Source organism: Miscanthus floridulus, chromosome 3 (assembly GCF_019320115.1).
Source record: "Miscanthus floridulus cultivar M001 chromosome 3, ASM1932011v1, whole genome shotgun sequence".
NCBI classification, from domain to species: Eukaryota; Viridiplantae; Streptophyta; class Magnoliopsida; order Poales; family Poaceae; genus Miscanthus; species Miscanthus floridulus.
In genome coordinates this window covers 71,666,053-71,693,529 of record NC_089582.1, presented here as the reverse complement: position 1 = coordinate 71,693,529, position 27,477 = coordinate 71,666,053, and the positions used below count along the sequence as shown (strand labels likewise).

Sequence of the window (27,477 nt, the reverse complement as noted above, 5' to 3'; positions counted from 1 at the left end):
ATTATCCTTGTTACCTATTCACATTTAATCACTTAATTCATATTGCATGTGTCTCCCTTGTTGCCAAATAGGATATCCTAGATATTTGATAACTTGTACCTTGATACCTTTGGGACATTGCATTGGATAGTTTTTGCTAGTGCTTAATCAAAACCATGATCTTGTAACTTGACTAATGGTATATGCAATAAACATTAAAACATGACTTTTTAGTAACATGGACACAGGGGGCTGGAGTGTTTATATGCTTCAGATTCCTCTCCCTAAGGACTTATCTGTAAGCGATCATCCGGGACTTACAGTACAGCTGTGAGGGCCATATGGCTCTGGCTTTAGCTTAGTATGAGGATCTTTTCTAGCTTGTTAGTGGTTACCTTTGAGGCGCAGGGTATGTTTCCTTTGCTGCTAGGAAGTGTGTACCGTGCTGCGATGCCCACGCTTGCCACTCCTAGAGATGGGCCACATACGCCTGGCGGCCCTAACATGTTAGACGAATTCTTTGAAAGGCTTCATAGTGAACCCTACCGACCTTCCTTGGAAGTGGGTCAAGAGAATAGCTACCTCGGGCAAAAGGGTAAATCACAACTCACAGTGAACGTGTACAAACTCTGCAGAGTATAAAACTGTTATAACAGCCGTGCTCACGGACACGAGCGGCCTTGGACCCTTATAGAATAGAGATGATCACTAATGGATAATGGTTCTAATAATTGATTGTTTATGCTATACATTAATCATGTTTACCTGATCATGTGTTTAAGGGAATGATAAATCCTTTGCCACCCAACTGCTTAAAAAGATGATCTATTAAAGCTAATCGCAGTAAACCAGTGTCAGCCTTTTGAGCCTCATGAACCCCATGATATAATTGTTAAGTACGACATGTACTTACACTTGCTTTATTTTCTATACATTGGATAAAAATCCCGGATGGGTACCAGATTGCTGGTTTGGAGGAGTTAGGCTTGTGGTCAACCAGTCAGTCGTCCCTGTGGATTTGGAGTCTTCGCCAGAAGATCGGAGTCAACTTTCCGCTGTCTATACTCTGAGGGTACTTTTCTTTTACTAATACGTTATGTAATAAGTATTGTCTCTTGATATTACCCCTTATTTGTGGCTATATGTGAGATTTGACTTCCTGGGCTCATATATAGTGTGTATCTGGTTTTGTCTTTAAAACCGGGTGCTACAAAGTGGTATCAGAGCAATGCTGACTATAGGACGCAAGCCTAGTTAGCACTGGTCGTTTCTAAAAACCTATTTTTCAATAAAATTATTTTTCCACCTCCTTGACTCATTGAATTGAATATTTCCAATACTTGTCCTATTGTCTCCTCTCCTTGATAGCTTCCTTTGAGCTATACTTTCTTATCTCCTTGAGTTGTTGTTCTTGATCTCTTGCAAAACTTTCTAGTCTCACCTCTATTCAAATTTCCACAGCCATGTTAAGAAGTTTTCCCTTAAGAATGCCTACAAGTAGCTAGAAGGAACGATTAGTAACGCGCTTGTATTTTGTGTTTGGATGGTTTGTCCTTATGTTATGGTTGAGTTGGATCTTTGTAATGAGTGCACTGAATTTGTAGGTTATGCTCACAACTTTCATTTATATTAAAGGTTTAAGGTATAAGGGATATGGAAATAAATAGTCTGGGTTCTGTTTCTCTTGTTTCCTGCTTTCGGTCTTCCAGAGCAGTCTGTCTTCTATGGCCTATGTCTCCAACCTCTGGGCAACCAAAACTTCTGAGAAAATTCTAGGTAAAAGTAGACTTCAAGATCTTTCTTTTCCCGTAAGAGTCACCATGATAGCATTTCTGGTTTGGGAGATATAAAAATCACAAGGCGATACATCTGTGCTGTCTAGAATCTGGAATAGTTTCTGTTGAGCAAAGATTTTGACCAAGTTAACTGCAGAATCTGAAGAAGGGGTCTAAAAGAAAGTTGTGGGGAATTTTATAAGCTTTCCAACGGTTCAAGATGCAACTTTATTGGATAAATGGAACTCGAGATATGGATGTTTTTCTGCGCTGCTGTTTTCTATCTATGGGAAGGATCGATTTTTCTTATTCTTATCTATGTCCACAAGCTCTCTAGGATGTCAGAGGATGGTAATACACCATGAAGAAAGTTTCATGTTGGATGTTGGTGCCCCTATCTCAACTCTTCTTAAGGGGGGTAGCCAAGCTAAGAGTGTTGCGAGTTGGTGATCTACAAGGAGTTTGGATCCACGTCAAGATTGACCTTCGAGCTAGCTATGGTTGGGAGTTTGATCTTCACGTACCTAGGATATAGACGTATACAAAAGAGTTGCAAGAATGCTCAAGACTAAGATTAACTCTTAAAAACAATTGGATTGGTTTTGGTTTCTATTTAAAGCTCTTTCCTTGAAATGAAATCTTCAAAAGATGTTGGAAAATGAATTAACAACCTTTTGATTCAAGAACTTTAAAAAAACTTCTTCAAAAGTTGATTTGAACTAAGTTCAAAAAGGGTTTAAGTTTGTTTTCTCATTTTCAAGTGTTGGTATTCGAAACTTAATTTCAAAAGTATTTCACCAAAGAATAAGAGTTGATTTGAAAAGAGTATTAGAGTTTAAAAGATTCAAAAAGTGTTGCTAAAGACTATATTTGAGACATTTCAAAAGTTTTGATTTGAGTTTTGAAAGACTCTTTTGCTCATTCAAAAGAAAACAATTTGATTTGAGCTGCTTCACTCAAGGCTCTAGTTTAAAAACAGATATTCATAAAAAGTTTGAAGTATCCGATTCCTAAAACTTCAAAAAGTTGAAAGTGAAATTAGATTTGAAAACCCACTTTGCTTTGAACTAAATTTCAAAAAGAGTAAAATGTATTCGGTTACTCTTCAAAGTGTTATTCTAAAAACACTTTTGAACCATTTTATTCTAAAACACTTTGAAAATGACTCTAAAGTGTTTTTAAAATGGGTTGTTTGGAAAAGACCGATTGAAAAAAAAACAACTTGAGTTGTCTTAATTCAAATTTTATTTGAAAGGTGTTCAAAATGCTTTCAAGATATTTTACAAAAGTTTGAAAATTTTGGTTCAAAAGTTTGCAACAATTTGCATTTGGAAACTGAGCACTTTTGGCTTTGAATTAGAATTAAGTTTGATTTCAAAACAAAATTTGAAAAGAAAAGGTTTGAGTTGATTTCAAAAGTGTATTTCTAAAAGAAGTCTTCCAAAATAGTTTGAAAGGGTTGAAAATTATTTGATTTGATTCCCCAAAAGGTTTATTCCAAAAAGAATTTGAATATGTGTATTAAGTCTTTTGTTTGACTTCAAAAGGAAATGGGAATTGAAAACTTACTCTCTTTATTTCTAAAGTAGTTTTGAAATTGATTTGGTTTGATTTTAGAAATCCCAAAAGAGTTCATTCAAAATGATTTGAAAATGAAGTTCGAATGTTTCATTTGTTTTCTAAAATCTTGAAAATCCCTTGTTTGAAACATATTTCAAAAGAACCTGAGTTGATTTGTCTACTCTTTATCTGAGATTTGATTATAAGTCGAGGTTTTCAAAAGAGTTTGAAAAACAAAGCTTAGTATGTTTTCCTAGTTTCCAATGATTTGAAAATGGTTGGGTTTATTTCAAAACCTTAAAAACATTTATTCAAAAGAGTTTCAAAACATGGTTGAAATATTTTCTTGAGTTCTAAACATAAAACATATTTTGAAAGCTATTTCAAGAGGAGTTGAAAAGGAAAATTTGTTCGGTTTTGATTGAAAGTCTTCCTTTTGAAAAGTAAAACATTTCAAAATGCATAAGAAATGAACCATGGAATTCAAAGCTTCTGATTCAAGCTAAGTAAGATCTTTTGGAAGCTTAACATATGGATGATAAGATTCAGCTAGAACGAATTAAGAGAAGCAACAAGATCAGACTTGGAATAAGATGGAACAAGAATCTGTAAGAGTAGCCACGTGATGAATTATCATATAACACAAGGTGAGTATCAAGATGGTGTTGCTCAAGGAAGTGAAGAAGATCCGAAGTTGAAGTATCCCTCTCTTCTTGCTCTTCTTCTCCGAATCTCGGGGACGAGATTCATCTTAAGGGGGGTAGAATTGTAACACCCTAAAATTAGCTACTTTATAAAAAGAGTAAAATGATTTCTGTTAATTGTTTAGTGCTCATAAAAACATAGGTAAAAAAATTAAAATCCAACATAAGGGTAGCAACATGTTTGCGCATACATGCCATTGCATTGATACTTTTGTGATGAGTGGTTTGGAAGATAAATTCAAATCTCAATCTTTAAATATTGCTTTCAAGTAGTGGTTTAAAAAGAATTTAAAAACTTGCAAAAACAAAAGTTAGATAAGATGCCTTGTTTTCAAAATCCAAAGGCTTGGAAAAGGTTTTAAGACACGTTAGAATGATGCCTCTCTTTCCGGGAAACTTACCGACCTTTTTCGAGATTAAATTCCTATTTCTTAGAGCCTTGTTTTTTTTCTCGATCAATCCAAAAGTCTTTTCGGGAGCTAAAACCACTTTGGTTGTGTTTCTTATCCTTCCATCTATCCCTAGGAATTTTTATAGAATTTTTCGGAGCTCAGAGATATTTTTCATAGCCTAAATAGTAATTCCGAATTTTCTGTAATTATTTTAATTCCGAAAATCAATAATTAATAAATATCTTCACTTTCCAAAATCGACAAACCCTACGTATATATATATGCCGGCGTAACCCTCGACGCGAGGATTTCAGAAGTACAGCCCGTTTCGCGAGCCGCCACTCCTATCGCCGCAGATCGGACGCCAAACTTCGGCACAGCTAGGTTTCCGGCGAACTCTTCGGCGAGCTTTTCCGGCAAAACTGTCGCGTTTTGGCGTCGACCACCACCACCAAGAGGTAGATCTCGTCGTTCTCTACACCGTAGTGTATTCGTTTTGTTGAATCCATCACCGTTTGACTGTTTCCCCTTCATTTTCCTTTTTCCGGTCGTATTCCGGCGAACTCATCCATGGCTGGCACCTTGTTTCTCTCCCTCTGGCCGAGGAAGCTTCCCCTGCAGTCGGCCGTCCACCACCGCAGCCTGGGCCGAGCCCCCTGTGCCTCGCGACTCCCGCGCCGCCGTCCATCGCACGCGCGTGTGCCTGCTCACAGTCGAGCATGGCCGCCGCCGGCCTTCGGGCCCGTACAGGTGCGCCCTGCGCCGCGGCCTTGGCGCATGCCGAGCGAGCCAGCCCATCCCATGCTGCCGTGGCCCTGCGCCGCCCTTGTCCCGGCGCTGCACCACTGCCGGCCATCCTCAATTTTCCCCTTCCGCGAGCAGCAGCAGGAAGTCCCACGGAGGCCATGTCTGTACGTACAGACCAAAGGTAGAAGATGAACTATTTACAATTTTGCCATCCTTCTTTTAATCCCCGCCGTTTAATCGTCTTAGCTCCGTTTCAGTTCATTCCAGTTGTGTTAGTTTCGTGTCGTCGAGAACTACGCAGTAGCGTTATTAGTGTTCATATCACATGTTTATGAAATTATTTTATTAAAATGTTAATTGAGTCTATAATTAATTAATCGCTGATTAATTAAAGTCGATTTAGATTTTTAATTTCAATTCGATTGCCCGAGTTTCATCGCAATGGGTGATACGTGTTCATGACGATGTGTTCAATGTTACCTTATTACGCTTTTATAATTAAATATTAAAATGATTAAGTATGCGTGCAAACAGTTTTATAATTAAGTAATATATGTTTCATATCTCGGCAATTCGTGTATAATATTAATATGATTAATTGTTGATATTAATATTCTTTTCAATTATAAGTTTGGTTAGTTTAAACCCGTTGTATATATGATAAACTTGTATAGATGCTCTCACATGCATTTTACTATTGCAAAGTTTAAGTTTAACTTGCTTAATCTACCTGGCAACATTTATAAATAAAACATGATTACTCTAACTCAGTTTCTGAATTAAAATATAATTTGACTAAGGCTACGTGTTAGCAGTGACGTTTAACATGTCTCATATCTCAAAATTTTATAAGTTAAATGTTAATTTGTTTAATGGTTATGCAACTGGGTTTATAATTAAAAGCAACTTAGGTGAATACATCAATCTTTCATAAATCACTATCATTATGATTAATATCGACATTAATACATTTTTAATTTATAGCATGCTTAGTTCAACTTCAACACATGATGCTTTCGTATGGCTTTTGTCACATGCTTAATTCCTTCGCGAAGATAAAGTTTAATTGTTATGTGATAACATTTATAAATAATACATGATTAGTTTTAACTCTACTTTTAAAACTAAATATGTTGTGATTAATCTAAATCAATATTGCTCATATAGTTTTCTTAGCTAACCTAAAACAAGCTCATGGTTGTTTCTTTTGTAATATAATATAAATCTTTTGATAGTGGTTTTCTTTTAACCGTAGCTCCTTTCTTAGTGTCTCTTGCGTTCTCATAACCGTAGCATCGAGCCATTCTTGTTGCGTTACTTTTGTTCAGTGTGTTCTACGCAGTGGCGTTAGTGGTTCTCATATTACTCAAATATGTTTTGGTAGTTAAAAAGTTAATTGTATTAATACTATCATTTGCATCGTTTTTGGAATATAAAGTCAATATAGGTTTTATACTACGCTCTTTCTTAAGCAATGAATCAAGTTGATTAATGAGAATATTTACATGTGTTTCTACAATTAAAATAAGTTAAATGCATAGGTTTTATTTTCCTGTTGTACTGAAAATCCTTCGATAGTCGCTTTTTCGTTGAATCGCAGTATAGCATGTCTTTTGCGTTTGTGTGTTCGTAGCGATATGCCGTTTTGCTTATTTTATTGGTTGGTGTACTGTTCTCATATATTCTTGTTTGTATGCCATGTATGGATGTTTGTGTGGTGATATATGGTTCAGTCAATCGATGAGGTTTACGTGGTGATTAAGAAGCTGTTCTCTGCAAGACTTAAAGCTGAGAATTGGAAGCAGAAGATTGAAAGTGGAATACTAAAGGCTTTTGAGCGTATTGCTTTGGGGGAAAAGCAAGTTAAGGCAAGTATAGCATGGGATTATCCTTGTTACCTATTCACATTTAATCACTTAATTCATATTGCATGTGTCTCCCTTGTTGCCAAATAGGATATCCTAGATATTTGATAACTTAGTACCTTGATACCTTTGTGACTATTGCATTGGATAGTTTTTGCTAGTGCTTAATCAAAACCATGATCTTGTAACTTGACTAATGGTATATGCAATAAACATTAAAACATGACTTTTTAGTAACATGGACACAGGGGGCTGGAGTGTTTATATGCTTCAGATTCCTCTCCCTAAGGACTTATCTGTAAGCGATCATCCGGGACTTACAGTACAGCTGTGAGGGCCATATGGCTCTGGCTTTAGCTTAGTATGAGGATCTTTTCTAGCTTGTTAGTGGTTACCTTTGAGGCGCAGGGTATGTTTCCTTTGCTGCTAGGAAGTGTGTACCGTGCTGCGATGCCCACGCTTGCCACTCCTAGAGATGGGCCACATACGCCTGGCGGCCCTAACATGTTAGACGAATTCTTTGAAAGGCTTCATAGTGAACCCTACCGACCTTCCTTGGAAGTGGGTCAAGAGAATAGCTACCTCGGGCAAAGGGTAAATCACAACTCACAGTGAACGTGTACAAACTCTGCAGAGTATAAAACTGTTATAACAGCCGTGCTCACGGACACGAGTGGCCTTGGACCCTTATAGAATAGAGATGATCACTAATGGATAATGGTTCTAATAATTGATTGTTTATGCTATACATTAATCATGTTTACCTGATCATGTGTTTAAGGGAATGATAAATCCTTTGCCACCCAACTGCTTAAAAAGATGATCTATTAAAGCTAATCGCAGTAAACCAGTGTCAGCCTTTTGAGCCTCATGAACCCCATGATATAATTGTTAAGTACGACATGTACTTACACTTGCTTTATTTTCTATACATTGGATAAAAATCCCGGATGGGTACCAGATTGCTGGTTTGGCGGAGTTAGGCTTGTGGTCAACCAGTCAGTCGTCCCTGTGGATTTGGAGTCTTCGCCAGAAGATCGGAGTCAACTTTCCGCTGTCTATACTCTGAGGGTACTTTTCTTTTACTAATACGTTATGTAATAAGTATTGTCTCTTGATATTACCCCTTATTTGTGGCTATATGTGAGATTTGACTTCCTGGGCTCACATATAGTGTGTATCTGGTTTTGTCTTTAAAACCGGGTGTTACATTTATGATGTTGGGACCAGCCGAGGGTGCTGGTCTTTAAGGACAGCCCAGTTCCACTGCCGAAGGACAAGGTCGTGGCGGTGGCGAATCGACTCACGGCCGAGCGGGACAAGAAAGCAAGGGAAGAGATGAAGAAGGCGAAACGACTGAAGTAGGAGGCACGGGATCGGGGAGAGGACATGAGCAGTGAGGACGACGACGATGATGATGATGATGATGACAACGACGAGGTAGCCGTCGGCGTGGATTGGGGCATCCTGGAGGACGAGGACACGCTGACGAGTGGCCACCCATCCGTGCAGGGGCCCTTCCCTTTCCACGCGGAGGGAAGTAGATCGATGAGGTCAGTGGAGGCCGGCGAGTCCGCCGCTTCGCACGGCGTGCCGGCCGAGGACCAGTGGATGGGGGAGGGCGGGCCTGACGCCACCATCCTCGAGGCAATGATGGAGGGGAGCAGCTCCGGTGCTGCACCCCGTGAGATGATGGAGGGGGACGGCTCCGGTGCCGCGCCCGACGAGATGATGGAGGGGAGCGACTCCGGTGCCGCGCCCGTCGAGATGAACCCCCCTGCCCTGGAGCAGGGGGCGGGCATGAAACGGTCCCGCCCAAATGAGTCAGGGTAGGGATCTGGGGATCCATCCCCAAAACACTTCCGCCGGCCGAGGACGTCAACGTAAGCTGTTGATTCCTCTGTTTTCATCCTTTTTCCATTTTTATTTTGACTTAATGGTTATTACCTTTGTGCAGGTTCTTGCGGACGGGTCACCCCCTAGGGCTGGCGCCCAAGAAGAGTCTCGCCCTTCAAGCAGGACAGACAGCGTAGCCTGGAGTCACCCCTGTTCCGGGCAGGAGTGGTGCCGACGTCGGGGCCGCGTTGGCCGAACCGACGGCGCCCATGGTGGCTCCCACGCCCACGGAGGTTACTGAGCAAGCAGCCTCCTCTGTGGCGGACGTGGAACAGCCGGCCGAGGGCCACATACCGCCGGTGGAGGTAGTCATGACCGCGCTAAGCCAGGATCAGCCGGGCGCGGTCGTGGTGGCGCCCGAGGGCGTAGTGCAATCCGTGCCACCAGGGGCCCAGGCGGATCCACCCGTGACGTTCGAAGCGGCCCAGACGGAGGAGGGTCCAGTTGGAGGGTCCTCGAGTGTGGCGGTGGTGCCGCACAGGGTTAGGAGGGAGCCGCCACCGGCCCCTTTGTCGGGAGGAAGCCGCTCCCCTACGCGGGGGAGCCGCCGCTCCAATGGATGGCCGCTCAGGACCCGACGTCAGCTCTTTTCTCGCTCGATGATCATTCCGAGAGCATGGAGCGGGAGGGTCTTGACATTGGGATCTCGACCATGCTGAACACCCTGGACCAGGCCAGAGGAGCCCTCCGTGAGATCGTTATCCCTACCACTCAGGTATTTTCTAGGCTTTCTTCTTTCTTTGTATGTTTTTGTGTTTTTGCATTTCTGATACCAGTCTTCTTCCTCTTCAGGTTCTTGTTGCTCGTAGCCAGAATAAATCCCAATTCCTCCACGAGCAGAAGGCGGAGTGGGATCACCTCTCCGAGGAGGCCCGGCTGCGAGCAGACATGGCCGCCCAGCTTGCTACCGCACAGAAGTGGGAGGCCCAGGCGCGTTAGGACACGGAGGAGGCCCACGGGATGTTCGAGGATTTGTCGGCGAGGTCCAAGCTGGATGGGGAGGAGATTGTTAGGCTCCAAAAGGAGCGAGACGAGCTGCTACAGAGGAATGCCACGGCCAATGAGAAGGCCGGCGAAGTCCTGAAGGAGCTGGAGATGGAGCGGGACCTCCGGCAGAAGGCCGAGAGTAGGGCCACGGCCCTCCAGTAGAAGGTGGACGAGGATGTCGAGGTGGTCCGCTCTCTCCGAGCAGAGCTTGGTGACGCGGTGAAAGGAAGGTTGAGTGCTAAGAACGTCTCCATCAAGCTGGAGAAAGAGGCTGCCTATACGCGAAGGGCCCTTCAGGTTGAGAGCGATGAGCACGATCTTCTATAAGCTGCGGTCAGGGTGGTCCTTAATGCCCTGAATGTGACGGAGCCGGTGGAGACTAGCCCGCTCGCAGCTCGTGTCGCAGGTATCACGGCTCGGGTGGGCCAACTTGAGGAGAGTGCCTTTCACGCCAGGATTACCTAGGCCTTCACCGTCGCCCACGCCCATTACGAGAAGGACATAAACCTAAAGGTGATGAGCGAAGGCTTTCCGTCCACCTACGAGGATGAAGAGCTAGAGGAAATGGAGAAGATGGTCGCTCCCCTTGTGAAGAACCTGGCAGACAATCTGAAAGAGATGGTTCTCCCTCCGCAGGAGTAATTAGTCGAACGATTTTGAGAACAACTTATATGTAATATGTGGACAAGTGTCAGTATTTTTTGAGTCTGGACGCTTTTCGTGATTTTGCGTCGTAATTTCGTTTTGATTGAATTTTTTACGATCTTACCAATCTGTTCCTCTGAATTATACCGCTGGTTATAATGCGAGGAGACTGTTCCAAAAGAAAGAAAGGAGGTAGCCGTACCTTAACCAGCCCCCGAGTAAGGTCCGACCCCCTGCATTTGCTGGGGTCGGGGGTTACTGGAGATCGGAACTATGGTTTTGGTGACAGGGTTGTCGAAGTCCATGGATGTCATCGCAATATTCCCCGCCCTGTATTCCAACAGAAATCCCCAACTGGGGACTCTATGGGCTCGGCAAGGTGGGGCCTTCGAACCTGTGTCCCTGTATTGTTTGGCTCAAGCCCCCGAGCCTTGTTAGGGTCTAATAGGGGTCGGCCGTTGTTTGCGTGTTACCCCATCCTCAGTTTTCGCAATTGGAGGGGCTGAGTGAATGACACTTGCCTCGACGGCTCGAGTGTCGCGCTCAATGAGCTCACTAACGGGTACGCTCGTGTGGAATCCGGGTCCATCATTTGCTGATGGGGTCGGTAGAGCCCTCTGGTGGCACTCCATAACTTCTTAACCCGCCTCCCGGCAGATGCCTGAGTCATTCGATAAGCTCAGGGGGCCCGATGGCCTCTCCTCGATGGAGATTCTGTGGGTTTGGCTCGGGGTTAGAATCGAACGAGAGAAGGTCGAGACGTCCCTGTTCGCTTTTGAGCGGGGTCAGGCAGGGCCGCTGGGGCTTGTCTCGGTTATCTCTCCCTGGCTCTGTTCGGCGTGAGGCGGCCTAGAGCCCTTCGTGGGCCAACCTTCGAACCTCGGCCTGTGGTTGCCTATATCGAATGAGGCGACAGCCGTTTCGTGGTGCGACATGAATCGTTGGGATGCAATGTTTTGCATATGTAATGTTTTGAATGCAAAATTTAATCGAAATAAAGGCGGGGTTGGTAACGTTACCTTGGTGGTATGAGTGGCGGAAAAGCTCCTACCAGATGGGTTCGGGCCCTGACGTTTGTGACGAGGTTGGAATAACCTGCATAAGAATTGCCATTCTTTGTTTTCGTGTCTCGGTGATGATCCGAGCCGTTCGATTAACTTGGGCAACCTGACAGCTTCTCCTTTGGGGGAGATTCTGTAGGCGGACCCCTCCGATCCCTTCTTTGAGAAGGCAGACGTCGAAACTAGAGACGCGGGGGGCGTTGAGTATGATTTTTCTGGTGAACAGAAACACCATAGCTATCGGGGCATAGGGTTTGCTAGTTCATCCAGTTTTACTCAAAGCTTTGTGCCTGTATGTCGCGCCCTTAGTTTCAAGCGTATGGAGGGGTCGGGTGAGGGGGATGTCTAGACTGGTTGACATACTCGGCATCCCCCGAGTGATGTTCGTGTTCCCACCGTTTGATGGGGTCGGAAGCTCGTGAATTAATTTTAATGCATAAAGTAAGAAAGCTAAGATGCTTATCTTTCTTTGGCTGTTCGTTCGTCGTGTCTTCTAGGCTGAACGGCCGGCCTAGGAGATCCGAAAGGTCCTATCGTCGGGTCGTCCGTGGTCCTACATGGGGAGGCGAAAAGTTGTCTGCCTATGTGGGTGCCTTAATCGCCGCGTCCGGAGCAGGTCAGTAGCGGGCCATACCCAGGCAGTGTTTAGTTTGACCAAAGAGGGACGCCTCGTCGACCGGGGTTCGTCCTGTCAATTCCGGCGCGTCCCCTCAGATATTAATCAGCATTGATTCCGTATTTAAAGAGGGGAAGGGAGAGGGTTTTTCGTCCAACCTTTCGCCTTTCCTTAGCTACCGTGTCTCCTCTTTAAATAGGGAGGGGGCGAGGAGTTCTCATCCCACCTCGTCTTCTGCCTCCGAGCCGCTATCTCTCCTTCTTCTTCCTTTCTGCCGAACGCGTCCGTGCATCGCGGCACTTCCTGAGTGAGGAAGAGTAATGCTAGAGAGAGAGAAAACTCACAAATTTGCTCGCGAGTCTGGTGTGTGATGTCGAGCCGGAGGTTATCCAACGTAGATGAGATGGTGCGTGCTGCCCTTGCTGAGGAGTCGCTGTTGTCGAAGGAGAAGAGGCGCCGGTGGGCGTCGTACGTCGTTGACTGCGCCGTCGTCCGCTGTGCTCCTCCTTTGGCAGGAGGCGTTTCCTGCTCATACGCCATTGTCAGGGTTATGGCTGGGGATGATGGCGTAGTCCCCAGACGCCATGGCGGTGGCGTCGCTGTCGAGGTTGCGGCTGACGACGATGGCGTAGTCCCTGGATGCTCTGGCGGAGGCGTCGTAGATGGTGGCGCCTTCGAGGATCCAGCGAAGCGGCGGGATATCGGGATGTCGCCGATGGAGAGCGTGGCATGGCGACCGCAGTAGACGAGCTGGCCCGTGTACACGCCCCAGGCATCACCGATGGAGAGCATGGCGCGGCGACCGCAGTAGCACTTGTGGTAGAGCTGAGCAGAGACTGTAATGAAATAACCTTGTGGAGAAGCCCCCGAGTAAATAGTCCTCTGAATTTATAAGTATATTGTTCCTTTTTGTAATGAAATCGCTTTGTAAGTGATGAATTTGTGCAAAAAATGAACAAAATTACATCCTTTGCTTATGGCAAGCAATTTTTTATCTTTCTCCCTTCTGTAGGAATAATTTTAGCGCTTTCCGACCCTTCTCATGGTCTAAGTCATAGGAAGCTAGGAACATGGGCGAACTAATTCTGATTGAACTGGTGAGCAAAGAGGTTGCAGCCACTGGGGCGTGGGTGTCTCGCAGTCCTACCAGTTGTATTCAGAATTGGTTCCCAAGATCTTAGCCCTCGAGACTCGTTTATGAGGCGAATGGAAAACTTAGAGAATGTTTGTAAATATAACACAGGAATTTTTTGCAAGCGTAATACTTGTATTACACATGTCATATGTTACGATCACATGTCAGCCCCCGAGTGAGGTCTGACCCCTTGCAATTTGTAGGGGTCGGAAGTCACTAAGGATCGAGGTTCTGTTAAGACAAAAACTGATAAAGAAAAGTGTAAGCTTATTTTAAGGATAGAAACAACGTAGCTGCTCAATGTTCTAGGCGTTGGTGAAGACCTCGCCTTTGATGGTTTTCAACCGGTAGGCGCCTGGGCGAAGTATTTCCGCAACGACGTAGGGCCCTTCCCAGGGCAGGGAGAGTTTGTGGCGATCCTTGTTGCTCTGCACAAGACGGAGGACAAGGTCTCCGATGTTGAAGGCTCGACCCCGCACCCGCTGGCTGTGGTACCGTCGCAACGCTTGCTAGTACTTAGCTGAACGGAGGAGGGTGATGTCGCGGGCTTCATCCAGCTGGTCCATGGCATCTTGGTGAGATGCCTCGGCTCCCTGTTTGTCATATGCTCTGATTCTTGGTGATCTATAGTCGAGGTCCATCAGGAGAACGACCTCTGAACCGTAGACCATGAAAAAAGGTGTGTAGCCGGTGGCCCGGCTAGGAGTCGTCCTTAGGCTCCAGAGCACAGCCGGGAGCTCAACGAGCCAACGCGCACCGAACTTGTTCAACCGATTGAAAATTCTAGGTTTGAGGCCTTGAAGAATCATGCCATTTGCGCGCTCGACTTGCCCGTTCGTCCGGGGGTGTGCGACGGCTGCCCAATTGATTCGGATGTGTTGTTCATCACAGAAGCGAACGAATTTCCTACCGGTGAACTACGTGCTGTTGTCTGTGATGATGGAGTTCGGTACTCCAAAGCGATGGATGATGTCGAGAAAGAACAACACAGCTTGCTTGGATTTGATTGTGGATATTGGCCGAGCTTCAATCCATTTTTTAAACTTGTCTATGGTGACAAGCAGGTGGGTAAAGCCCCCGGGCGCCTTTTTAAGTGGCCTAACCAGGTCGAGCCCCCAGACCACGAAGGGCCACGTGATGGGGATCATCTGGAGAGCCTGGGCCGGGAGGTGTGTTTGCCGAGCGTAGTATTGGCACCCTTCGCAGGTGCGTACAATTTGCTCGGCATCGGCTACTGCGGTGGGCCAGTAGAAACCTTGTCGGAATGCATTCCCAACCAAGGTTCTTGGTGCGGCATGATGACCGCATGCTCCACCGTGGATGTCGCTCAACAGAAGTTTTCCCTGTTCGCCAGGGATATAGAGTTGCAGAATTCCGATGTGACTTCGTTTGTAGAGTTCACCCTCTGCAAGAACGAAGGATTTGGCACGTCGTGCAAGTCATCGGGCTTCTGTCTTGTCGGTTGGTAGTATGTCGTGGAGGAGATAGTCGAGGTAAAGCGTTCTCCAATCATTGGGAGGATCGGACTCCACTGTTGGGTCCTCTTCAAGCTCCATGACCTCGAGGTCAGGCAGAGCAGTTGGCGGATTGGCCTCGGGGGTCGGACTAGAAGGGCCATCGTCGGCTTATTCCGACCCCGCATAGCGTACCGAGGGTTTGTGTTGATCACTGGCAAAGACGCCTATTGGGACTGGCTCTCAGCTGGATGCTGCTTTTGCGAGCGTGTCGACCGCTTCGTTGAGGCGCCTGGGGATGTGATTGAGTTCAAGGCCATCGAATTTGTCCTCCAGACGTCGGACCTCTTGATAGTACGCCTCCATCTTGGTATCATGGCAGCATGACTCTTTCATGACCTGGTTGACGACCAGCTGAGAGTCGCCCCTGACATCGAGGCATCGGATGCCTAGCTCGATGGCGATTCATAGGACGTTGATGAGCGCTTCGTATTCTGTAGTATTATTTGATGAGGGGAAATGAAGCCGAACCATGTACCTCATGTGGACCCCGAGGGGGGATACAAAGACTAGTCCTGCTCCGGCGCCCTTCTTCATCAGCGATCTGTCGAAGTACATTATCCAGTACTCTTGATCGACGGCTGCTGGTGGCATCTGGACCTCGGTCCACTCCACGATGAAGTCAGCTAGTGCCTGAGATTTGATCGCCGTCCAGGGGACATAAGAAATGCCCTGATCCATCAGTTCGAGTGCCCACTTTATGGTTCTTCCCGTAGTGTCATGGCTACGAACGACCTCGCCGAGGGGGAATGACGTCACCACTATCACGGGGTGTGACTCGAAGTAGTGACGTAGCTTCCTTTTGGTGATGAGGACAGTGTAGAGGAGTTTCTGGATCTGGGAGTAGCGGGTTTTGGAGTCGGATAACACCTCGCTGATGAAATATATAGGGCGCTGCACCTTGAAGGTGTGCCCCTCTTCCTCTCGCTCTACTATTAAGGCGGAGCTAACCACTTGGGTGGTGGCCGATATATATAGTAGGAGAGATTCTCCATCGCATGGAGGAACTAGGACCGGCGGCTTAGTTAAAAATTGTTTAACCATGTCAAGCGCCTCCTGAGCCTCGACTGTCCACTCGAAGCGGTCAGTTTTCTTCAGGAGTCGATAAAGGGAGAGTCCTTGTTTGCCGAGGCGTGAAATGAATCAGCTGAGGGCGGCAAGGCACCCTGTGATCCGCTGAACCCCCTTTATGTTTTGGATTGGGCCCATCCTTGTGATGGCTGATATTTTCTCCGGGTTGGCTTCGATGCCACGCTCGGATACGATGAAGCCAAGCAGCATGCCCCTCGGGACCCCGAAAACACATTTTTCGGGATTGAGTTTGATGCCGTTTGCCCGGAGTTTCGCAAAGGTTCGTTCAAGGTCGGCGATAAGGTGGTCAGCTCGCTTGGATTTGACTATGATGTCGTCGACATAGGTCTCAACGGTTCGCCCGATGAGGTCTCCGAAGCAATTAAGCATACAGCGCTGGTACGTTGCCCCTGCATTCTTCAGACCGAATGGCATTGAAATGTAGCAAAACGATCCAAAGGGCGTGATAAAAGATGTCGCGAGCTGGTCGGATTCTTTCATCGCGATTTGATGGTAGCCGGAGTATGCGTCAAGGAAGCAGAGGGTTTCGCACCCTGAGGTGGATCCTTTGGACATGCTTTGTTGAGGCTGGTATAATCGACACACATTCTCCATTTCCCACTCTTTTTTTGGACAAGAACAGGATTTGCTAACCACTCTGGGTGGTATACTTCCTTATGAATCCCGCGGCCAGTAGTTTGGCTATCTCCTCGCCGATGGCCCTGTGTTTCTCCTCATCAAAGCGATGCAGGCGTTGTTTCACTGGTTTGGAGCCCGGGAGGATTTGGAGAGTATGCTCGGCGACCTCCCTTGGGATGCCCGGCATATCCGAGGGTTTCCACGCAAAGATATCCTTGTTGGCGCGGAGGAAGTCGACGAGCGTGCTTTCCTATTCGGAGGAGAGCGCGGTCCCAATTCGGACTTTTTTGCCCTCGGAGCTACTGGGATCCAAGAGGACGTCCCTGGAGCCTTCTGCCGATTCGAACGATCTAGACGACTTCTTTGCGTCGAGTGTCCCTTCAATGACCTCCTCCCTGAGGGTGGCGAGCTCTTCAGATGCGATGACTGCGGATGCGTGTCCGCAGCATTCGACCTCGCACTCGTAAGCGTGCTGGAAGGAGGTGCCGATGGTGATGACCCCACGGGGACCCGGCATCTTCAGCTTCAGGTACGTGTAATTGGGTACGGCCATGAACTTCGCGTAGCATGGTCGCCCCAGGATGGCGTGGAAAGTCCCTGGGAACCCCACTACATCGAAGGTGAGGGTCTCAGTCCGGTAATTGGACCGATCCCCAAAAGTGACGGGCAGGTCGATCTGCCCTAGTGGCACGGCTTGCCTTCCCGGCACGACGCCATGAAAAGGTGCTCGGACGGGACGGAGGTGCGTTCGTTCGACGCCCATCTCGTCGAGCGTCTTGGCGTACATGATGTTGAGGCCGCTGCCCCCATCCATCAGTACCTTGGTGAGCTGCTTTGGACCGACGATCGGGTCGATGACAAGCAGATACCTTCCCGGGTGTGGGATGGCATCCGAATGGTCGGTCCGGTCGAAGGTTATGGCGGATTCTAACCACTGGAGAAAGGCCAGCGTGGCCGGTCCAGCGGTATAGACCTCACGACGTGCGACCTTCTGGCGGCGCCTGGAGTCGTAGGCCGTTGATCCTCCGAAGATCATGAGGGCACCGGTCGGCATTGGGAAGATGTCGTCCTTCTCCTCCGTGTCGTCAGTGGTGGGAACAGGCTCCTTCCCCTGCTCCTCCTTATTAAGGCCCCTAGCCAAGTATTTGCGCATAAGGCCGCATTCCTTGTATAGGTGCTTGGCCGAGAAGGCATGGTTTGGGCATGGCCCCTCGAGCATTTTCTCAAAGTGGTTCGGAGTGCCTTCCGCAGGCTTCCGGCCACCTTTGCGGTCGGCGGCGGACATGAGCGGGTTGTCGCGCCGTTGCTTCTTATTTTTCTTTTTGGCGGGATGGTTAGAGGCGCCTTCGCCGGCGTCCTCGTCTCGCCTCATCTTTCCGTCGGAGCGATCAAATATGGCTCCGACCGCCTCCTCTCCAGAGGCGTGACTGGTGGCGATGTCCAGGAGTTCCTTGGTAGTTTGCGGGCCCCTGCGTCCTAACTTGTGGACCAGGGATTCGTAGGTTGTTCCGGACAGAAAGGCTCCTATCACGTCGGCGTTGGCGACGTTAGGGAGCTCGTTGCACTGTCGAGAGAAGCGCCGAATGTACCCGCGAAGGGTTTCATCGGCCTTCTAGCGGCAGTTTTTGAGGTCCCATGGGTTTCCAGGGTGTTTGTACGTGCCATGGAAGTTACCCACGAAGATCTCCGTCAGATCCGCCCAACTCTGAATAGCATTGGACGGTAGGTGCTCCAGCCATGCTCGTGCCGAGTCGGCCAAGAACAGTGGGAGATTGCGAATAATGAAGTTGTCATCACTCGCACCACCGGCCTGACATGCAAGCCGATAGTCTTTGAGCCAAAGCCCGGGATTTGTTTCGCCAAAATATTTAGGGATGTTGGTAGGCGGTCGATACCTTAGGGGGAACGCATCGTTGAGGATGTGTCGGGCGAAGGCCTGAGGGCCTGGCAGGTCGGGGCTCGGGCTTCGGTCCTCATTGCTGTCGTAGCGCCCACCACGTCAGGGATGATAGCCACGGTGTGCTGCTTCTCCATCGTCGCCATGGGCATGTCTCCGAGCGTCGATGATGCTGCGTACGTCGCGGCCATGGCTGAGGCGTTGATGTACTGGGACGACGGAGGGCTGCCCGCCGGCTAGCGGTGTTTGGTGTACGGATGCGTCCTTGGTGGGACGTACTGAGGGCGTGCGTTGGCTGGTGTCAGGCTCACGTCGTCGAGACAACGAACTTTCCGCCTGCTGCGCCGCTGCACGCTTGAGCAACGTGTGAATCTCCCGGCGAGCGCGGCGATCCTCGGACGTCGCGGCCTCCGGAAGGCCATGCAGCAAGGCGGTTGCTGCGGCGATATTCGGGCTAGCTCGAGCAAAGTGAGGAAAGGCCCCATCGTCGGTGAGGATCCTTTGATGTACGGTGCGGGCCATGGCGCACGCGCGCCCCCATCTTTGCGGTGTTCAATCTCGCGATTGATGTCCGCGTATTCCCGGGCGAGCCCTTGCCCGGCCTCATCGATCTCTTGCTGACGAGCCCTTAGCTGCTCCATCCTTAGGTGAGATGGGGCTATCGTCTCTTCCCCGGATCTACTGTCAGGATTGTTTGTAGGGGTGGCCTCTTCCCTGGAGGCGCTTCCGACGTGACCCTCGGGGGTCTGCGTTATGAAGCATTCTCGGGAAGGGTGGTGGCTCCCCCTACTAGAATCCGAGCTGGAGAGCGATACTAGCTCCTCGTTGAGGAGCTCGTAGAGGGTCTCCGTATCCCGCTCAATCGCCCCCACGAACTCGATGTCCGTGGGTGATTGAACCACACGTAGCGCCAGAAGGCGACTAGCGGTCGCCGCAGCGTTGCGGAGACCGAATGGAAACGCTGTCGGGGCGCTCTGTACGAACCCTTCCGGACATAGGGTGGTGTTGTGAGAGGCCTCCTTGGGTGACGGGACTCCCCGAGAGTTGCCCAGCGGGACCTCAAGCCTGAGACGGCTGAGGTTGATGGAAGAGGGAGATGGGACGGCTGAGTGAGTCAGCGCCAGCTCTCCTCCTAGTGTGATGATGAAATCTAGGTCGCCAAAACGCACGTGTGCGCCCGGGGCCCAGGTGATTGTGTGGGTGGCCATCCGATGCCTGATTTGGAACGCGCAGGCCCCTACCTGGTGCGCCAACTGTCGGTGTTTCGTATAAGCACCGGCAAGTAAATTTATAGTAATGCGCGTTAGGCTCGGATGGTGCGCTAAAGGACACAAGATTTATACTGGTTCGGGCGGAACGTCCCTACGTCCAGTTTGCTGCTGCTTGTGTTATTAACACCATGAACGGTCTGTAGTAAGGGGTACAAACGATCGAGAGAGGGACTAGTCCCAAGTCTCTGATGGAAGGGTTAAAAGGTGGTCAAGAGCTTCGTAGCCGCTTGACTGTGTGTATGAGTGCGTTCTCTTGTTTGGTCCTATCTTTCGGTCCCCTCCTGATGGAGGAAGCGCATCCCCTTTTATAGATGAAGGGGCTGGCTTTACAAGGGTGAGGGCTCTAGGACGCGTACTCTACTTAGTCTTGTGGCTCACGTCTACCCGGTCAGGTCCTTCATTCTGATGAGTGCGAAGGAAGATAAGTGTTTACAATGTTGTCGATGTCTTTGTAGGATGTCAGGTTAGTTACAGAATGCTGCCCTACGCAGGGTATGGGCTATAGTACAGTGGTTTTGACTTATGAGCCTCCCCCAGCCTTGCTCCGCACGCCTTCTGGTTCCCATGAGTCCTCGTTGGAGGAACGTGGGGTCGGGGTCCGGTGTAGCGCCGTGGCAAAGGCCTTCTAACTGGGTGGACCTGAGGGGTTGGGAAGCGGGCGCCGCTCCCTCGGGTCCACAACGGGGTGATGGAATATCCGTCGTTCGTGGAGATAGCAAATCCCTTCCTGGAGCATAGCGGTTGTCGTATATCTTCATCGGGTTCCGTGTCCCAGAGCTGAAGGCGGCGCCTACAACTCTACAGGGCGAGGTACATGCACCTGTAATGCCTTTTGGGTTCTGCGGCGCCCGAAAGGGTCTAAAGCATCAGTCCTATCGTTCCCTGGCAGTACTTTTCCTGCCAGGGCGCAGGGTATGGTCCTTGGAGCCATGGTTGACCCGAACGTCTTGTCTTCTCCTGTACCCATCATCATGAGGGATAGATATCGATCAGGGCGAGGCTTGTTCTTGGCCGTCGGGTGAGACAGAGACCAATCCCTATCTCTTGGGCGAGACTAACCCCGCCCCTCCAGGATCGGGCGAGGCGGAATCCATCCCTCAGCCCTCGGGCGAGACCGAGCCTGCCCTAAAGGCGTCGGGCGAGACGGAGATTAACCTTGAGCCTTTGGGCGAGGCAGGGTTATCCCACAAAGGCGTCGGGTGAGGCTGACCCCGCCCCTCCGGGATCGGGCGAGGCGGAATCCATCCCTCAGCCCTCGGGCGAGACCGAGCCCGCCCTAAAGGCGTCGGGCGAGACGGAGTTTATCCCTCGGCCCTCGGGCGAGACCGAGCCTGTCCCAAAGGTGTCGGGCGAGGCGGAACCGAACTCCTGTCACTCGAACAAGGGATGACACGGCGCCCTTATATGTCCAGAAGTTTTTCACGTTCGGTGGTTATTGGTTCCACCTTCTAGGGTACCCTGGTATTAGGTCCCCGACAAGTAGGGCCTGAGAATCCTCCGTCGGGGCTTGGTACTCAGAGAGCCTAAGGCCAGTCATAGGAGCTGGTCGCAGACGAACAGAGCGCCCCTTGGGAGTAGATGTGACCACGAGATCCGTATCTAACCGTGTGGGATGGTTGGGCTGAGCTGGTCGGGTGGATCTGTTGTGGTGGGTGGGTACCTATTCGGTAGATTGATTTTGGATCGAATCTACCAGAGCCAGGGTTTCAGTAAGCTTGGTGCCGACCCGGTCGATGGAATCGAGCAGATCGGTGTTGTCGATCGGCCTTCTTTCGTAGCGGGGAAGCGAGCGACGAGTTGTCGGCGTGGTCGGAGATGTTGCCGGTGTGGTCAGAGCCGAAGCTAGCGTAGTCGACGCAGATTGAATCTGTGCCTCCTCCATGGTTGTGGCGGTGAAGTTGTCGGGGCCGGTGGTCTAGGTGATCTGGCCAACGGTGAACATGAGGCCTTCCGCTGTGGCCATGGAGTCGGGGATGATGACCATCTGGTTCGCCTAGGAAGCAGTGCACACACCCCCTACCTGGCGCGCCACTGTCGACGAAATATGGTCGGCAATCTACCTAGGGGTATGCCCAAGGTAGTAGATTATCGGCAGACAGGTGCGCAAGCTATGAACGAGATGGTGACGCAAGACAGACATGAGGTTTTATCCAGGTTCGGCCGCCATGAGGGCGTAATACCTACGTCATGCGTCTGATTGTATTGCTATATATTATGAGATGAGTTTTGAGGGGATCCCCTGCCCGCCTTATATAGTCCGAGGGGCAGGGTTACAGATTCGAAAACTAATCCTAGCCGGTTACAATTGCCATAGGTGGACGGATAAGGATTCCTATTCTAACCGACCAGGATCTTGCTTGATCTCCAAGTCTGCCTTGATTCCTTGCGCGGGACTTCCGAGCAGATCGGCTGGGCCGCGCGTCGTCTTCTAGTGGGCCAGGCCCTCTGGTCTGGGCCAGCCCAAGCCTAGCCGTAAGGGTATAGGGGTTAATACCCCCACACCTACCTGTCCGAAGTCCACAGCTTCGCCGGTGCTGCTCGCCCGATCTGCTTCGGTCGAGTGTCGCCCGATCTGCTTGCACCTAGCCTGCTAGGAGCGGGGTGCGCCGCCGGCCACCACCTTCGAAGAGCTAGGGTTAGGAGAGACTGAGGATACCGAGGGAGACTGGGAGCGAGTGAGGCGGCGAGCGGCCGGTTGCGTGGCGACAAGTGGTTGGTCACGAGGCGATGTATGCGATGCGGTGGAGTTGTGGCCTGGTGGGCTGTGTTGTCAAGTGGGCTGGTGTGGACGTGTGGTGCCTGAGCCTGCGAGGCCAAGAAGACAAAGCTTTGGTTAATCAGTTGTTCGGTTCAGTTTGACATAGGAACCGAAGCCGAACACCGAGCTACACAGAATCGAAAACCGACACCGAACCGAAAAACCGAGATTTCGGTTCGTTTGGTTCGGTGTTCGATTTTCGGTAAAAATGTGCCCCGATTGAGCCACCGGAGAGCTCTGGTGGGTCCAAAAATAGCACACCTAGCTTCTTTTCTCAAACCTTTTGAATTGCCTAACTTCGATAGCCCTCTTGTGGTATGACGGTCACCTTTATCACTGGGTTCATTAATTTTAGGTATTTTTAAAGTTTTCACTTTATCTCATTATTCCACTTGATCTTAATTAATGCATATGCTTGGTCGACACTATTCGACGAGGAAGTTTATCCCCCATCGTCTCACGCAGAGTTTGCAAAATGAAAGTTTAGCTGCTAAATAAGAAAGAACAAGACTCTCGTAGAAAAACAATGTTTGGTCAGGTGGCCCGGCCGGGCCCGGCCCGGCCTAGACCAGCCCAGTATCCACGGAAACGGAAGGCAACGACGGAAGTTCTTGTTCAGTTCCCTTCGGGACTCGAATCCAAGGAAGAGACGCTCGGTCTGATTTTTCGTCCCTTCTCCTTGCATCTCCTGCGAGATAGAGAAGCATCGGCCGCCATGGGGCTGCTGGATCTGATGCGCCTGATGCCCATGAAGCGCCAGCGGGACCAGCAGCGCCGCCGCCGGCAAACCCAGGCCTAAGCCCGTGGTAAGCACTCTCCACTTGTTTGCTTCTTCCCCCATCTGCACGTGCTTATAGTAATTAGTGGATACAAATGTTGTGTCTTTTTCGTGTCCCATCTCCCTTTTGTTTCGATTTTGATACAGAAAAATCATGTTTTTATTGGGTGCAAAGAGAATCAGGTTAGCAGGGAAGCTAATTTCTTCTTTATTAAGAAAAAAACTGGTAACAGTAAGATCCTAATCTAGAGGCCAGAAGGCATTTTCAAGACTTTTTATCACCTCGATATACTGCTCTTGAAAATTATTAAAATCTCCCTTTATCAAAAAAGAAGAAACTCATAAGGTTGGAGATCAGAGGTGTTTTATCCAAGAGTATATGATCGCAATAGGCTGGTGGCCTCCACCTTTTTCTTTCTCTCTCTTGAACTAGATTTAAGGGCCTGTTTGGATACATGGGCTAGTTGCTAGCTTAGCTAAAAATTAGCCAAAATTAACTCTAGTGCATCCAAATAGGAGGGCAAATAGATGAACTAATTTTTTAGCGAAAGTCTTCAACTAGTCGTTACTCAACTAGCTAGCCAACCGTAGCTAATTTGGGCTAATTTTTAGCCTCACCTAGTAACTAGCCATGTGTATCCAAATAGGTCCTTGCTTACTTTGGAATAGACTGCTCTGCTATCCAAAAGAAAATGAAAAGAAGCATGCTGAACTGAGTATCCCCTCTAAAATGTAAAACAAGTAATTTTCCTTACACTTTGAACAAAAGTTGGCAAGCAGAAAAAATGGATTGCTTGGTGTGCGCTGGTGTGCTTGAGCTTGCTTTTTCGTTCCTTAAACGTATTTAACCATGCATAATGCACTGCAGATGGATCCATCGCTTCACGGCCTAAAAGAAAGGGCTCACCCTGCCAACTAGATGATGATTCTGAGAGTGCTGACCTAGAGATACATTCAGGACCAAGCCTTCCAGAGGTATGGCATAAAAATGCTGATGGTGGGACAACAAGTTAAATACCACGACAACTGCTTGGATTGCACAAATTATGAAACACAGCTAGCTAGATAAAACTTATAAACGGATACCTTAATGCTGTAACCCTCTATTTTAGCACTGATGCACTGGAAGCTTCTCTCTTTCTGTATTGTTACATAATTAACTTTCCATTACAAGTTGTCTCCATATAATGTTTGCTGCTAAGCATAATAATCATCTTTGGGCCTCCAATGCATAAAGCTGTTTCTGACTGGGAGGTTCTCAGGTTATCATCGGTGACTAGACTTGCCATTACTCTTCATATTGTCTGTGACAAGCTTAGATTTTAGAATCTAAAAAAATGGTTCTTTTCTAAGAAACACATCATGTTATCTCCACTCGAGATTAGACCATTGCAGGCTGTATATGGTAATCTGTGAGCTGCATAAACTTGCAGTGTGGTATTCTTTGATCATCTCTTCACCCAGAGGTTTATGTCAACGTACACTATATTGTATCTGCCAAATTATTTGATTTTATTTTGTCCTTACCTGGGCTTTCTGGCTGTTTAATTATTAAGATGTCCCTATTGGTACCCTAAGCAAAGTGCATGTTCATTTCTATTCCTTTGCTGCTGTCTATTTAACATGCTATTATAAGATTAATCATCATTCTGTCCATCTTATTTGGCACGAAGGTGTGGGGCCTAGACCACCCAAGTTCAAGGCCTCATCAAGGCGAATTTGGGCTCCTATTGCTTCTTCATTAGAAATCCACCTAGCTTCTCCTTAGTTGCTTTAGTTATTTTATCTTATTTGGCATTAAACTTCATTCCTTATTTGGGCAAGAGTATATTTTTCTTGTAAAAGACATCAAGTAAGGAGTAGTCAGGCACATAGCACTGGACCTGGGTGGGTTACAATACTACAATAGTACTCCAGACATTATTCAATATTTTTTTCCTTCCGTGTAAGTCAACCATTTGCCTTTACAATTTCAATGATGAACTTCTCTCCCATGCTTGTCCATGTAGGACATGTGGCATCATATACATTCCCTGATGCATTAAGCTGAAATTAATAGACAATGAAGCACCGAGCATTTCCAGTTTTGCATTCGGAGGAGAAAACACAGTACATATATCACTTGGAGAAACTTCGCAAATCAAGAGCCTAAGTATGAACCGCCCTGGTTCAGTTTTATATGGTCGTGCTGAACTTCCATCCAGCATGCCAAATCTTGAAGCTCTTACCATATATTCACAGGAATAGGTACGATAACTTTAGCTTACTGCTGACTAGTGATTGGCGTATCTTATGATACTGCAACAAGTCTATAGCTTAATATACATATATAAAAAAATACAAGCCTATGTTTTTTCTTATAGAAAAACGACTTTATGGCTTGGGGCATAACTATTCTGGCCTATTTATGCAGATGGCCCATGCACCAATGCTGTGTAGCAAATTCGTCCACCTCACGCACTTGAGCATGGTTCTTACTGGAGCACTCCTTTACCCAATCTATGATTATTTGTCCTTGGCTTCCTTTTTAGATGCTGCTCCTTCTCTGGAGACTTTCGACTTGGATGTGAGTTGCTGTTCATACTGTTATGATATTATTATAGTTGTGGTTGAACATGACTTAATTTTGTCCTTCTGAATTGTAGTTATGGCAGCAATGCGTGGAGAATGCTTCGGTTTTTGCAGATCCTGCAGATCTGAGGCAGATGAGAGAACTGCAGCATCACAACCTTAGGAGTTTGAGGATCACAGGATTTAGCTCTGTGAAGAGCTTGGTTGAGCAGACATGCAATATTCTTGAGAGTATAACGTCACTTGAGTGCTTGACATTGGAGTCCACTCAGAGCGTTCTCAGGTGTTCTGATCCTGGCAATAAATCTGGCAAGTGCTTCCCACTCAATAGCGATATCCTCACCGAAGGTTACAGGGGAGTCTTGGCTGTCAGAAGGTATATTGAGCCTAGGGTGCCCTCCACAGTGAAGCTGCAAGTTTTAGAGCCTTGCAGCTGCCATGCTGCTGTACTTTAGATGTCATGTTTATCTTGATTGTTCAATGTTTAATCATGTTGCTGCTGCTGCTCCTGCTCCTGCTCCTTCTCATTATGTAGGTGTTTACATGGGTCATGCTTTGTAAAATTATCTGAAATTGTTCCCTATCTAGTTGTACTTGTGTTGCTTCCTAAGATTTTAATACCTCCTGGTTCATTCCCAATGTTTGACTTTGAAATATTACAAAGAATTGGATTAAAAGAGGGGGGGTGGGGGGGGGGGGGGGGGGGGGGGGGGGTGGTGGTTTGGGGGGATAAAAGTGTTGTTTGGATTGCTCTTTTAATCGTATTATCTTGCTCCATGCCATGGATGGTTCTCAAGAACGTCCATGATCTATCTACCACGAGATTGAACTGGAGATACAAAAAAGATTGTTTAGGTGAGACTAAAAAGTTATGGTATGCTAGCTTAATGGCAGATGTGGCCTCCATCGTCTTGTTATTATTATTATTATTTTTTAAGTAGGAGCTCTGCCCTTGCATTAGTAAAGGATGATAAAAACAATACATGAGGTTATGCTCTTTAGGGCCACCCACTGAACATATGGTGCGATAGAAAGGAAAAAAATAAAACTTTTGGAGCTTTGCCAATCTTGCTGCAGAGCACAATTCTAAAAGGCTCAAGAAGCTGCAGCAAAATTTTAAAAGGTTCAGAGAGGAAAAATAATGAATAAAATATAAAAAACCATCAATATGGGGTGTTGCGAAAATCGAACTCGCGACCTCTCGCACCCGAAGCGAGAATCATACCACTAGAGGAAAAAGTCTACTTCACCTCCCACCTTTCATACTTGTCTAATTCACCCCCAACTATGAAACCGTCTGTTTTACCCCCTGAACTTTCCAAAACCGTCTATTTTACCCCAGGGCGGTTTTTCAGCGGCGGTTGCTACAGTCGTCGGTTTTGAATTTTCTTTTTTTTATTTATTTTCGGTGAATTTTTGAAAAATCATAGTAAATCATAGAAAAATCATAAAATGAAAAATCTAATTTTATTGGACTCCACATGAGTAGATCTACACAATGAACATATAATACAGTATGCTTTAGTACAAATTTTTTTTGTAGCTTTAGATTAATTGGAAAATTCAATTTTATCTGTAATTAATTGGAATAATTCATAGCTGCAGCTTCTATGGTC

At 47.6% G+C, this 27,477-nt stretch overlaps 1 pseudogene; it reads left to right on the top strand.

Moving 5' to 3' along the window:
* The first annotated feature begins 9,878 nt into the window (after positions 1–9,878).
* On the top strand, positions 9,879–26,472 carry LOC136543875 (uncharacterized; annotated as a pseudogene).
* Positions 26,473–27,477: the final 1,005 nt, after the last annotated feature.